The following is a 14515-nucleotide window of genomic DNA, read 5'->3' on the forward strand; positions in this document are numbered from 1 at the left end:
TCTCACAAAACGCAACTGTCAGAAGTCAAAACGGCAGGCCTAGCAAGCAGAGTGTGGCCAGGAGTAAGAGGTCTCTTTCAACCTGGGTAGCCACTTGTTTTATCCCAGGAGCCTTTGTCTACCTCATAAGGGAAGAGTACCATTTGGGCCTTATGTGTGGTATTAAATAAAAGCACCCATGAGGAATGAGGGTTGATGGGAGCACTCATCTCCCCCTCCTAAAGGAAGCACAGCTTGGGATTCTCCCTGCTGGATGCTTCCTAGATGGTGGCAAAGCAAAGACTCCTGCCTCTCTGGAGTCCAAGCACTTAACTTGTTTATGTGTGTGACCCCAGCATCCCCATGCCTCTCACACACGGGAGCTTACACTACAGTTCTCAGTGGAGGCTGGTTCTCTCTGTCTGTCCCTCTGAGAAGTGGTCAGAAAGGAACTCAAAGAACAGGGGCATCACCATGCTCTCAGCAGAGAGGCCAGACCAACCTCCAAACAGCACTGACTCATTGCTACATTTTTTTAAAGCATGCTTTGGGGTGAAAGGGAAAAAAGTTAACATCTCAGAGTCCTGACATCCTCTACTCTTCCTCTCCTTCCTTCCTTCCTCCCTAATTTTTTTGGGGAGGTTTCAAACTCTAAAAATGTCAACATAATGATAACTAAACTACTCATTTCACATTTTCTTGCAAACTTTTCATTATTTTGTCTTTTGTGGTTGTTGAGTATGATCCAAGAATAAAATCACTGCACCAATTGAATGCCCACTTGGAGCTGAAAATTTGGATGGGGGAAGGCTTGGAAGCCGTGTGGCTCTGGCCGGTGATGGTAAAACGGTCAGTGCTCCAATGTAATTACGTTCCAGGTGAATATTCATGACGGCCTACGTGCCATGACATTGTATGTCTGATCAGTAAATACAATAGAAAGGCTGCGCTTCCTCTCAGTCCTCTCTCTTTGCCCACAGAGCTGTCTCCCTCACTGTCGGATGAGCTGGATTCAAGCGTTGGCTGTGCATGTTGGAGAATTTGCTATTGATGAGGCATCTGTGCAGAAGTTTTGCAGACAGAAGAACACTCCCCCGACCCCCCGATCCTGCCCCAACTTGAAGAGAGAACTCTGGCATTTCCTCAATCTGTCTGGCTTAATTGATTGTAAACCTTGTTTTCTTTTCTTTTTATTCCACTTTTTTTCCTGATTATGGAAGCAATACATATTAATGCTATAAATATCAAGCAATGTAAATTATAGAATCTAATGTGACAGTCACCCATGATTAAGCCGCCACCTATAGATAACCACCATTCACTAGTATATAGTTTTCCTTTGATGATTTCAAGAACATATTGAAGGATTGTGTATGTATTTATAAAATAACGTTTAAATACACAGCCATGCACATGCACAGAAATCAGTCCATACAATGCATATTATGAAACTTGCCTTTGTTCCCTGACAATAGATTTGTCATTTTTTCTATCAATCCATGCAGCTCTACCTCATCCTTTTTTTTTTTTTTAAGTAACAGATTTTATTTTTTAGGGAAGTTTTAGAGTTACAGAAAAATTGAGTGGAAAGAACAGAGTACCCACATAACTGCTCTGCTCCTCACACACACACAGCCTCCCCCACATTCAACATCCCACAGTGTAGTGATACACTTGTTACAATCCATGAAAAGACATTGACACAGCATTATCCACCACTCATTGTGTTGTGTATTCTGTGGGTTTTGATAAATGTATAATGACATGTACTCACTATTATCACATCCTACAGAATAGTTTCTCTGCCCTAAAGAACCTCTGTGCTCTACCTATTTATCCCATCTTCCCCTGAACTCCTGGAAACCACTGATCTTGCTATTGTCTTCATAATTTTGCCCTTTCTAGAATGTCATATGTTTAGAATCATATGGTATGTATCCTATTCAGATTGGCATCTTTCACTTTGAAATATGCATTTAAGGATCCACTATGCCTTAATGTGGCTTGATAGCTCATTTCTTTTTAGTGCTTAATAATATTGTATTGTGTGGATGTACCAATTTGTGTATCTATTCACCTACTGAAGAACATCTCCGTTGCTTCCAAGTTTTGGTAATCATGAATAAAGCTGCTGTAACCATTCAGGTGCAGGTTTTTGTGTGGACATAAGATTGCAACTAATTTGGGTAAATACCAAGGAATGTAATTGCCGAATTGTATGATAAGAATATGTTTAGTTTTCTTTAAAAAAGCCCCCAAAACTGCCAAACTGTCTTTCAAAGCAGATTGAGCCTTTCATGGATCATTTCTTTGGTTTTTCATTAAAAAATCATTGTCAAACTCAGTCATTTAGGTTTTCACCTGTTATCTTCTAGGAATTTTATAGTTTTGTGTTGTTCTTTTAGGTCTCTGATCCATTTTGAGTTATTTTTTGTGAAAGGTGTAAGGTCTGTGTCTAGATTCATTATTTTTTTTTTATTTATTTTTTTAAAGATTTGTATCTAAGCTAACACCTGTTGCCAATCTTATCTTTTTTCTTCTTCTTCTCCCCAAAGCCCCACAGTACATAGTTGTATATTCTAGTTGTGAGTGCCTCTGGTTGTGCTGTGTGAGATGCCTCCTCAGCATGGCCTGATGAGCAGTGCCATGTCCACGCCCAGGATTCGAACTGGGAAAACCCTGGGCCGCCGAAGTGGAGCACGCAAACTTAATCACTTGGCCACCGGCTGGCCCCAAGATTCATTATTTTGCATGTGAATGTCCAGTTGTTCCAGCATCAGTTGTTGAAGAGACTACCCTTTCTCCACTGAATTGCCTTTGCTTCTTTGTCAAAGATCTGTTGACTATATTTCTGTGGGTCTATTTCTGGACTCTCTATTCTTTTCTGTTGATCTATTTGTTTATTCTTTTGTCAATACCACACTGCCTTGATTATAGTAGATTTATAGTAAGTTGTAAGTCAAGTAGTGTCAGTCCTCCAACTTTATTCTTTTCCTTCAATATTGTTTCAGCTATTCTGGGTGTCTTGCCTTTCCATATAAACTTTAGAATTTATTTGTTGATATCCATATCACAACTGGAATTTTGATTGGGATTGCATTGAATCCATAGACCAAGTTGGGAAGAACTGACATCTTAACACTATTGAGTCTTCCTATCCATGAACATGGAATATCTCTCAATTTATATAGCTTTTCTTTGATTTCTTTCAACAGAGTTTGGTAATTATTCTCATATAGCTCTTAAACATGTTTTGTTAGATTTATACCTAAGTATCTCATTTCTTTGATCCTAATGTTACCTCATCCTGTTTAATGGCTGCAAAATAGTCTTTAATGTGGCTGTATTTAAGAACTCTCGTTAATTCTTAAGTGCATCTTTAGTTTGGATGACTTTGAAAGGTGAACAAACAAAAGCATATCTTTGGCCATCCACTAAAGCAGAGGTGGTGATATATTACTTGTTCAAGCTGGAGACCCAGAAAATGAAGGAAACCAGGCTGTATTTATGACCCAAGATGACAATTGTCAAATAAATCACCATAAATAGCAGCAAACTAAATTGCACAAATAGGGCGAGCCAAAAAAAAAAAAGTACCTAAAAACAACTTAGCCAGATAGATAGGTAGATATTTTTTCTCATGCTCTTCTAGGAACCACTTATTCAAAATACCATAGTGAAACCTAAATACTCGTCTAGTTCTTGGGTTATATTTGTAACCAATCCAGGGAAGCTTAAAGTGATGTTTCACAATAGTAGTCTAAACTTTGATTCATTAGAGATTATTTTGGGATGCCTTTGATTTATATTTGCACGTATCTTTAATGTACTCCATAAGATTAGACTTTAAAGGAGCCTTCTCCTTGAACATTTATGAAGGGATTTAATTTATTATTTGTCTGGTGTCTCCTTTAAAAGTCTGGAAGCCTCCTCTTTAGGAGTTTCTACGATATGCAGTTGTTTCTACGATATCCTGAAGTCTCTTCCATCCCACCTGCTCAGGAAGTGTGAGCCCTGAATTGTAGCTGATTTGAAGTTTACACAGACTGTAACTCAAGTGTGATGGCAACTCCACTGTTTGTTCACCAGGCCGTTAAGATTGTCATTTCCCAAGGCAGCCTACAGAGCAAAGTTTTATTTAATTGTTCAAGCACAAGAAATAAAAATATCCAGGTGCCCTGCTTGTCTGAAGCTTTTCGCCTGGACCTTGTCAGCAGTTAGCATTTAGCTTAGAGAGAAATAAACTAGGTGACATGACCCGTGAAGATGGAAGACCACAATAAAGTTATAATACACAAGATATCAAAAGGATGATTTGAGTATGAAAATCTTGCATGAAAGAAATGTTCTTCCTCACTTTTACATAAATAATTAAAAAAAATATTTGGAGAAAATCGTCATTAGGCTAAAACTACAAAATAAATACAGATGACCAGACTCTATTTTTTTGACACACTACTTTCTCCTTTTCTTAAAGTTTTTTGTACAAGACCAGGAATTAGTACAAGTCTAGCAGTAATGGTACTGGATTCCAACAATTACCAGTCATTCTCATCAGGTTGATTCAGAGTGGGAAATTTTGACAGGAGATTTAAAAGGAACTGAGAGTGTGATCACCAATCCTGAGCAAGATTTTGGCATTGGTGTTCATCAACCATTGGTGAGTTTCCAGTTCCTTGGGAGAACTGTGATGGAATTCTCACAAGGATCTTGTCTGAGGCACTTTGATGCACTGTTTAGCAATAGCACTAGCACTTTTGCCTTTGTGGAGATGGATGAGTATAAGAGGAAGATGTGTTGGGCTATTTTCAAGGCTCTACCATAGTTTTTAATTACAATGATAGTTAAGGGTGTCGATGTTGAGAATTGAATAATGTGCATAGTCTGTAAAGCCACAGATATCAGGAAGATGAGGCTCATGAGTAGGTGGGCAGGATCAGGTGGGAGACTGAGAAGTGACCACCATCCCTAAAGGGGAAGCAGATGTCCATCTCCAGCAAAGTGTTTCAATACGCCAAAGAGAGCTCAGGAGAAGAGCTGAAAAACTTCAAGTTTGTTTTTAAAGCTCGCTCTCAGCTTAAGCAAGTGATTTGCTTTGGTCAATAGAATGTTAAGAGGTATTATTTATGCAGAAACAAGAAAAACTGCTTGCATGGGTCCATCTCCTCTTTTGGAATCCCGCTCGCATGAGTACAAGCCTAGGATAACCTGCCTAGGGTGAAAGGCCACAAGAGAAATGTGCCCTAAACAACCAGCGTAGAGCCAGCCAACTTCCAAATGTAAGGGAGCCCAACCAAGATCAGCAGAACCAATTACACAGCTATAGCTAGCTGCGGGCACAAGGTGAGCCCAGCTGAGCCTGGTCTATATCAGTGGAATTGCTCAATCACCCCATAATTCATGAGCAAAAATTAATGTTGATTGTTGTATAACGCTGAGGTTTTATGGTTGTTCTGGTTAGACAGATTTTTTCGTTTGTGTGTCAGGAAGATTGGCCAACACAGCATAGCTTGATGCGTGGCGCTATGTCTGTGCCAAGGATCCAAACCTGTGAACCCTGGGCCACCAAAGCACAGCGTGCGAACTTAACCGCTACACCACCGGGCCAGCCTTGGTTAGAAAGCTTTAATGTGGCAATAGGTAACTGGTACACCAGTCCATGGAATGCCATCAACGAATGTTAGCTATATAAATTCATATTTCATTGATTCTAAGGTGCTTTGATGATGGTGCCATCTTGATTTTTTCCAGAAGCTGTCTCTAGAAAGTTTTCACCTAATAGCACTATAACTGCCACCTGTCTGACAATGACTATTGCATTCCGTCATTCTTAGATGCATCCTGAATTTCAAAGATGTTAAAATGCAAAAATCCTGCTTATTGTAGAAAATTTCACCAAGACTTCACCAAGCGTAGCTGAAGTCCAGTTCCTTGGAGCCAGTGTGCTGCAGAGATGAAGGTCGTCAGCGTGATACAATACAGAATCAGAATTTCAGGTTCATAGAGAACAGCAGGACCCGGAGAATGTGTGGCCAACAGTCCCCTCCATTAAAGCAAGTCACTGCTGTCCTGTTTTACCTCCTAGCTGACCAGAGGAGGAACAGTTTGGGCGACCCATCAGGGTCCTCCAAGTTGCCTAAACATCACAAGGACAAAGATTTCAGAAACAAAGCTTTCTCTCACACTTAGAGTTTGAAGGGATAAAATATGAGGTCCCCTAGGGTCTCCTTATGCTGAATTGGGGCAATGTTTTATTAAGCTCCCCATAAATAGCGTTAAGATAACAAGGGAGACTTTAAATCCTACAATTAAAAACATTCATTGTATATTTTGCTTTTTATTGTTTCTATCCAGATGCAAATTAATATTTTATTTTGTTACCTAAATCTTTTAAAATTTTTAATAGAATGGGGTATAGGGGGTTAATGCTGGACATTTATACTTTTAATAGACATTTACAAGCATTACAAGAAAATCAAAACTGTCATTTCATTGTTATATGTTATTTTGGACCAAAAACATTCCCCCGGTTGAGTCCTATCTCTGGCTCCAAATAATCTTCATCTGCTGAAAAAAAAAAAAATCATATTCTCCTTCCAAAAACAAACTTATCTAAATCACCTTCTATAGACTCTGAGGGTGTCCCCAAGCTGTTTGAAACAAGAATGGTGCTACAGAGATCCTGATTGCCCCTTTCATGGTTAAAATCCTGAAGGGGACAGCTCTCAGTCAAGAGGAATTAGCACACTGCAGCTGAGTGCTGAGCTGATTCTGAACCCTCTTTCTGCCAAGATATTCCTCTTACTCCCTTGTGCCCATGTTTAAGAAAGTGCCTTTGGCATTATTAATTATCAGGCTTGAGAATCAAGCTACTGATTTATCCTCATTTTCTGAGATATAGCTTTGATTTCCTGCCCAGATGCCTTGTAGTTCCCTGGAAGGGCGAATGTACTACCATTCGGGGTGGAGAGAGCATGGTTTGGGGGTCAAAAAGACCTTGACCCAAATTCTGGCTCCACTGGCTGTGTGATGTTGGCTAAGTTCTCTGGTTCTGAACCTCAATTTCTTCCTTACTTAAAAGGTATGGTGGTGATAAATAATATTGCCTTAAAGCTATGGTGAACTTTAGAAAATCTAAGATACAACAAACACCTGTACATGGAGAGGTTGATTACCATTCTACCGTCTTTCTTTTCCGATCCCGAGCTTCTCTCTCTGGGCCTGGCTACTGCTGCTACACTTTGATGTCAAACATCTGCCGGAATATCCAGGTTTGCTCACTCTCAAATGGCACAAGTTCATGTTCTTCCCATTTGGTGGGGTATTCTGCTTTTTGATGGACTTCTCTGAAGTGACCACCAGCCTAGATTAACACTGCTTATCTTACTGTTCGACACAATTTCTCTGTTTGTGAGTGTTTGTGTTGCTGACCATCCCAGTGGGCATGCTGGGATCTCTTTCCTTTCTCAGGGGAACCATGAGACCCACTCCTTATTTCTTTGCAGCCCTGGCCTCAGCAGCAACCAGGTAAGGAAGACTGTGGATGCACCAGTGCAGCCCATTGCTATCCCGGGGAGCCTCGTTCAAAGAGAACTTGATATGGAAGTTGGGTCACCTGTGTCACCTTTATATAAAAAAAGGTGACATTGTCTGGATCAGGGCCATTTGACTCCACTGGGATCACTGTAAACATTGACATCAAGTTCTCTGGAAAGTTCATGTGTCAACACAGAATAAGAGTGAATATTTAGTGAGATTTTCTCTGTGTCAGGCTCTCTTCTAAGGGCTACACATGTATGATTCCATTTAATACTCACAACAGACCTATGGTTTGAGTGGTATAGTAGCTCCATTTTACATATGTGGAAACAGGTTTAGAGAAACTAAGTGACTCCCAGAAGATTGTATAGTTACTGAGTGGCAGAGCCAGTATTTTACCTCAGGCAGTGTCACTCCACAACTCTTTCTGTTTTCCTCTAATTGCAGCCATCCTCAGGGGGGTTCTGGTCATTTTCAGACTCAAACAGACCTCCAGATGAACTGGGTGTGTTGGAGGAGTTCTGGGGAGCTGGGAGGAAAGGGACATCCATGTTTCTGTTATGAAGAAAACTGCGTTTGCAGCCACAAGTGATAAAGTTCAGAACCCTGTTAGGCTTTCTCAGGGGTCAAGAACAGCAGAGTTTGAGGCACACTCAGTCAAGTATCCGATGGCAGGGAGAGGACTACATTCCCACAGTCAAGTGTTTGGGCATCAGTGGAGGAAATGCCTTGTGGGTATAAAGGGGAAGACAGGTCTGCATGCCCTTCCCTCTCCTGGACTCCACCCTCTCCCCTGTGGCATAAGGAATTAGAGGACAGATCTGAGCCAGATCTGATGCTAATTAGAAGAAATGTTCCCTCATTGCTATATGAACAATGTTCACTAATTAAAAGAGAATTCTCTCAGTGACTATAAAAATTAAAATAAGGGCATGAGGAATAGTATATCCTGAAGCAGAAACACAGCATAGTTATTTCAATTCTTGCACTTTAGTATCAAACTATATTATTTGAAACCGTACCCACTCTAGGAGATTTTAAGATCCCTCTATTTGCCTCTTCTTAGGAAACTTCATACTTAGCTTTGAATCCTTGGGCTGTGGGGTCATCTAATAGCTTTTCCTATTTTTTGGCAATGTCAGGAAGTGAAAACTAATTATTCTGGCTCTCATCAAGGAGAGGTGGCAGAGGGAGGTTGAACTTCCCTGCTGCCAATATCTCACGTCTTGGAGAATTCTCCTAAATAGGAGATGGAATGCTACAGAAACAGAGGAGGAGAAGTGGTGAATGCTAACCAGTGAGCAACAAAATTTTTCTTCTAGAAACAAATGTAAAGACTACATATGTTATGTGTATGTGTGTTTGTGTGTATGTGTGTCGATCTTGGCCTTATATAACACATAGGTTCTGAAAAGCTGTGTTTAAAACGTCTCATTTCAGTTGAAAAAGGGTAACCATCTATTTGCAATAATTTGGGTGCTGCATCTTTTCACAGCTAGTAATGCAACACAGAGCCTCAAATTGATTTTCTTTAAAAGTAGAATTGCCCCATAATGGCTTTCTTCAAGGGAAAGAAGCTGAATATGTAATTGAGCTCCTTTGGGGAAGGAAATTCTGAATCCTGCCAGCAGGAAGCTCCTATCTTGAACAGATCTTGATGGAAAATTCCATCACAGATCCCATTACTTCAACCAGTTATCTCTTAAGAACTGAATGTACTGGAATCCCTTTCTCTTTTCTTTTTCTCCATATGTGAGCATGTGTGTGACTCTTCTTTGCGACAAGGCATGCTATCTCAACTCTGACTAGAATGATTGATTTTATCCTCTTTTCCAAGGAATTAAATAAATCGTTTTTGTTACTTAAGTGCCTGCAAGGAGCCCCTACATTTTCTTTAAAGTCTAGTTCTGGTGATGAGGCTTTTCTTGAGGACCACCAGCCTAGGGCACATTTTTCCTTTTCCAGAAATCCATTGGGGCACAGAAATCTCACGCTTGATACCTCTGTTCTCTTTTCCTTTCCTACATGTGGACCACACATCCCCTCCTAGACTTTCTGGCCATTGTTAAGGGCTTTTGATAAAACTGATAATCTGACCTGATACTCAGGGAAATTGATACTGTTATTTGCTCTTTGTGAGTGTGGATTACAAGGATGGAAAAAACTTTCCCTCTCTTTATCCCTCTCAAGAAATATCAATAATTGTTAACTGTGGGTTTTGTGGGCGCCTCTGAGAGTCTGTCCACATCAATTGACCATCAAAGGTAGCAATAACCAAAGCCCAGAGCCTCTGGCTGGCCTGTAAATCACAGAAATTTAGGAGGCTTCTAGCCCCATGGAACTCAAGCTTGGCAATTTCAAGGCCTAGTCAAATTTTTTAGTATGGCAAAATCTGGGGCTGAATTTGCTAAGTTACCACGTTAAAATGAAAACAAGATAAAAAATAAACAAAACACCAAAGCTAAACTTCCAGCAGTTAACAGTGGATTTCAGAAAAGAAAGGATATCAACAAAACAACAAAAGGATGAACACACATAATCTCAAGTGAAAGGACAATCACTTATTTTGAGCAAATTTAGCTTTATGAAAAACATACTTCATTTTCTCATATTTTTTCCTTATATTTATAACATACATCATTGAACCCTTCAACATTACACTGTACAATAAGAATAACTCTCACAAATTTAATGGTGAGTGAAAGAAAGATATAAAACAGTTCATACTGTATAGTTCTATTTATAGAAATTATATAAACAGGTGAAGCTAACCTCAGCAGATAGGCGTCAAGGCAATGCCTTATAATTGAGGGACAGATGGGGAGTGTCTGGAAGGCAGTGATGGAGAGTACATTTTTAGGGTATGAGTAATGTTTTGCCTCTTGATTCAGGTCATGTTACACAAATCAATTCATTCTGTGAAAATTCAAGCTGTATACTATTTTATGTGTAATCTGCAGTATATTATGCTTCAATTAAAATAAATTAAAAAATAAAGGATACCTCATCATAGCCTATATAGACTTACAGGCATTTGAAAATCACTGATCAGTTTGGTTTCCCTTTCGACAGATGAGGAAACTGAGAACCTGAGAAGGAGACTACCTTGTTCAAAGTCATGAAACAAATGAGTAATCCAACTGGGAGCTGAGTCCAGGCTTCCCTGGGTTAGTCCAGGGCCTTTGCCATGCTGCAGGCTTCTTGATCCTGAGATAATCACCGTACTTGAGGCCTCTCTGCCAGGAAGGGCCCAACTTGTATTAAGGAGCTTGTTCAGGTGCCAGGCACTCAGTAGCCACTAGAACGGATGTTGGTGTCACCCGTCCTCACCCAGGCAGCTGGGGTCTTCTTGCTAGATAGCTGGCTCTTTCATACTTGTACATCTTTGGGCCATTTTATTATCTCCTTAAGAAAAGAAATTGCTTCTACCTCGTTCCGAGACAAACTCCACTCCTTGAAAACTTGGAGCTCTCCAACTGTTCTTGTTGTATGTTCTTTTCTCACATTTGCACCATTTATCTCTTTCGTCCTTCTGGGTCCTTCCCCTGTGCCTACAGATACACTCAATATTTTTCTGTCTTAGAAAATAGACAAGATAAACAAAAACAAAGAAAAGCAAACAAAAGTAGCCTCTATCTTTGTCTCTGTTAGTGAGTCATCAGATATGTATTGAGTGCCCACCACGTGTCCATATGCCAGCCCAGCCCACAGTCATGCAGGCTCAGCGTCCCTCTCTCGTTACTTCTTTACATCTTCAATTTTTTGAAGAAGACAGGTGATCATTAGTTCTTCCTACTCCTCATCTTCATTTTTTTCCTGAGTCCATGGCTATCTGGCTTGCAGTTGCACAGATCTGTAGACACTGTTCTTTTGAAGGAGACCCATGTCTTCTTCATAGAACGTCCCTACATCCTAATTTTCCTGGGATAGTTATAGTATACATATGTGGTCCTGCAGCTCATATTAATGGATCCTTGTTTTTAAATTGGCAAAAATCACACAAATTGGAGGATAAATTGTGTGCTCAACACTACCTCTTGGTCACCATATAAATGGGTGTTACTGAGTCTTTGTTCTCACTGACACTTGTCACATTGGGCACATGTTTATAATGATTATGAGCATAGGCTTTGGCATAGAGCCCTGATTCAATTCCCAGCTGTCTTATGTAGGAGCTGTATGATCTTAGACAAGTTAATTAATCATTCTGTTGTCAGTTTCTCCATCTGTAAAAAGAAAATAGTAATAATAGTATCTACCTCATAATGTAGTTGCACAAGTTCAGCAAGAAAAGTATCTACAGTGTGCTGTGCAGTGCCAGGCACAGAGGTAGCATTCAGTAAGTGGGACCAGTTCTCACTGTATCTTCCTTGTTTGAATCTAATTCACGTTTTCCTATAGTGGCCTCTCATCTCCGATGATGTTTCTTGAGAACCTTCTGTCCTCTCATCTTTTACTCACTGCACACTCACTGTACTTTCCATGTTTACAGTTTCTGTGCTTGACACTGCACTAGTGCCTATGGTTAAGCCTCTGGGCTGAGCAGCCTGACCTGCATTCATTCCTCCCTCTCCCCTGCCCCAATGGAAGAGTCTGTGCTTAGTCCTGTGCATTCGTCCTCTCTGGAGCCCTCACAAACCCTCCCCTTTCCTTCACACCTCCCTTACCCTAATTCAGATCTTTGATCCTTCTTTCTGACCTGCTGGAGTAACTTAATTACTTTTCTTGCCAACCATATTCCCCCCTCAACCTATTGTCCATGATAAAAGAGTTGAATTTTCCTGAATCAGGTTTCTGATCATGCCACTCTTTGACACTAAGAACTCCCAGAGTTCCTCATTTTCTATTGATTAGATTCCAAAATTTAAGTCCTGCTATTCAAGCTCTCCCATATCTAGACCCCACTTACCTTTCAAACTTTACTTCTTGTTTGCACACATTGCTGTATTGAGTGGCCCAGCCTGAAGGACCTGTTCCATCTTCCTCATGTCTGAAGTACCCCATCGAAGACATTGTTTCCATTCTTCTGTCCATCTCAATATCCTCCCCTCTCCAAATGCACAACTTCTACCATCCTGTACAGTTCAACCAAGGTGTCATCTTTACTTTGACTGCCCTGATATGTCCTCCGTCTCTAAAATGGTAGAATTTTCTCCATCCTGTGCAACCCTCTGAGATATTGTCTGACTCTTCCCGACAGATGCAACACTTTTCTACCTTGTGTTCTGTCTAAAGACATTTTTTTCCCACAAGAACAGCACCTGCATGTGCTTGCTTTCCTTGTCTGTCTGTCCTCTGCTTTTCTTTGTGCAGTTTGCATCACTATGTCCAGGGGAGGGAGCAGGGTTGCTTGATTTCACTAACCTCATTGTGCACAAGAATTGAACCAGGCTCTGTGGAGGCCACTGCAAAAACCATGAAGAGCTCTATTCCTGCCTTGGAGGAACATAAAGCTGAATGAAGGAGCAAGAGTGCACACATGAAAATGACTTAGGAACATTTTCAGAGCAGCACATAAACAGGTGCAGATTAATGAAGTGCCCATGGAGTCTATAAGTGAGAGGATGCATAATACGGAGAGCTCATTGGCCTTGTGACATAGAGGATGAAGTTTTGGCAAAGAAGCAGTGATTTACAGAAGGAGCAGAAGGAAGGGAGGCACAGGTACTGTCAAAAAAGAGAGGGAAGGTTATCCTGGAGGGTAGGAGTGACTGGGCAGGGTGCGGCCATTTCTGTTTCCTCTACCGCCTGAGGAGAAAGCCTGGCTTTCTCCTGGAGAAGTTTAGGCGCAAATCAAAATATCACCAGGTCTCAGTTTAAACACTCAGAAAATGAATCCTTCATGTTTGGTAGTAAGAACATGCACTTGGAGTCAGATATGCTGGGTTACATCTTCTTTTTACTTACCAGGTGTGTGATCCTGGGCCATCACTCTCCCTCTCTAATCCTCAGTTTCCCCAAAAGTCTTCAGCACAACTTTCGGTTCAGAACACAGGGTCTGGCCATAGACTAAATTCTACCACTCCTAAGTGTTGACTGTATGACTGGGAAAGTCTCTCAACTTCTCTGAGCTTCTTCATCCTAATGGGATAGCCATGAGAGTGACTGAAATAGTGTACATGAGGGTTCTGCCATATCATGAAAGGTCAATGCACTTTAGATAATATTATCAACATTCTTCATTACATTCCGAGAATTAGTATCCTTTTCTATAAAATGAGTAAACTAATAATCACTTGCTAAGGATGCTATGTGAGTTTAGTGAGCCATCATCCAAAGCGCTGGGCATAGATTGGGCACTCAATAAGTGAAAGATTGATACTATTCCAAGACGATTTATGCCTGAGACTAACCAGAAAGATGGATCACCACTGTATTTAATCTATGTGTAATTTTGTGTTTAACATCTATCTCCCATGCTCAAATGAAATCCCAAGAGTTCAGAACTCTGACTGTCTTCTCTACCACTGGATGCCTGATACGAAACAGTTTCTAACACAGTGTCAGTGTAAACTAATAGAAAAACAAGAGGGATTAGGAAAAAAAAAAAAAGTTGTAGTGGTAATTACACAACATGCACAGCTGGTAGATGGTAGATTCCTATGGACTAAGGAATTGTGCAAATTATTTCCAGAGTTGTTGGAATGAGGCCATTTGCATTAAATATGCAGAGCATTAGTAATTAAGCTGCAGATTCTAGCTATCTCCAATCTATGTTCCTCTATTTTATTTACACCTTATTTGCAACAAATTCCTGCTTTTGTTCCCATATTCTCTAACTTTGCCCATTGATTCTTCTAATTTTCTCTTATGGATTTTATTATTTCCTACACAAACTGAAACATTTGCGGGCAAAGAATCATCTTGGTTTTAAGAAAGTGCTTACTATTAGAATCACAGGCATCGTATGTCTTCTGGCAATTACCATAATTATTCGAAAGCTCTAATTAGATCCTGGAAGGTGAGAACGTTTCCTTGGGGTAAATTCCACAGAGAA

This window comes from Equus caballus, chromosome 1 (assembly GCF_041296265.1).
Source record: "Equus caballus isolate H_3958 breed thoroughbred chromosome 1, TB-T2T, whole genome shotgun sequence".
Taxonomy (NCBI): domain Eukaryota; kingdom Metazoa; phylum Chordata; class Mammalia; order Perissodactyla; family Equidae; genus Equus; species Equus caballus.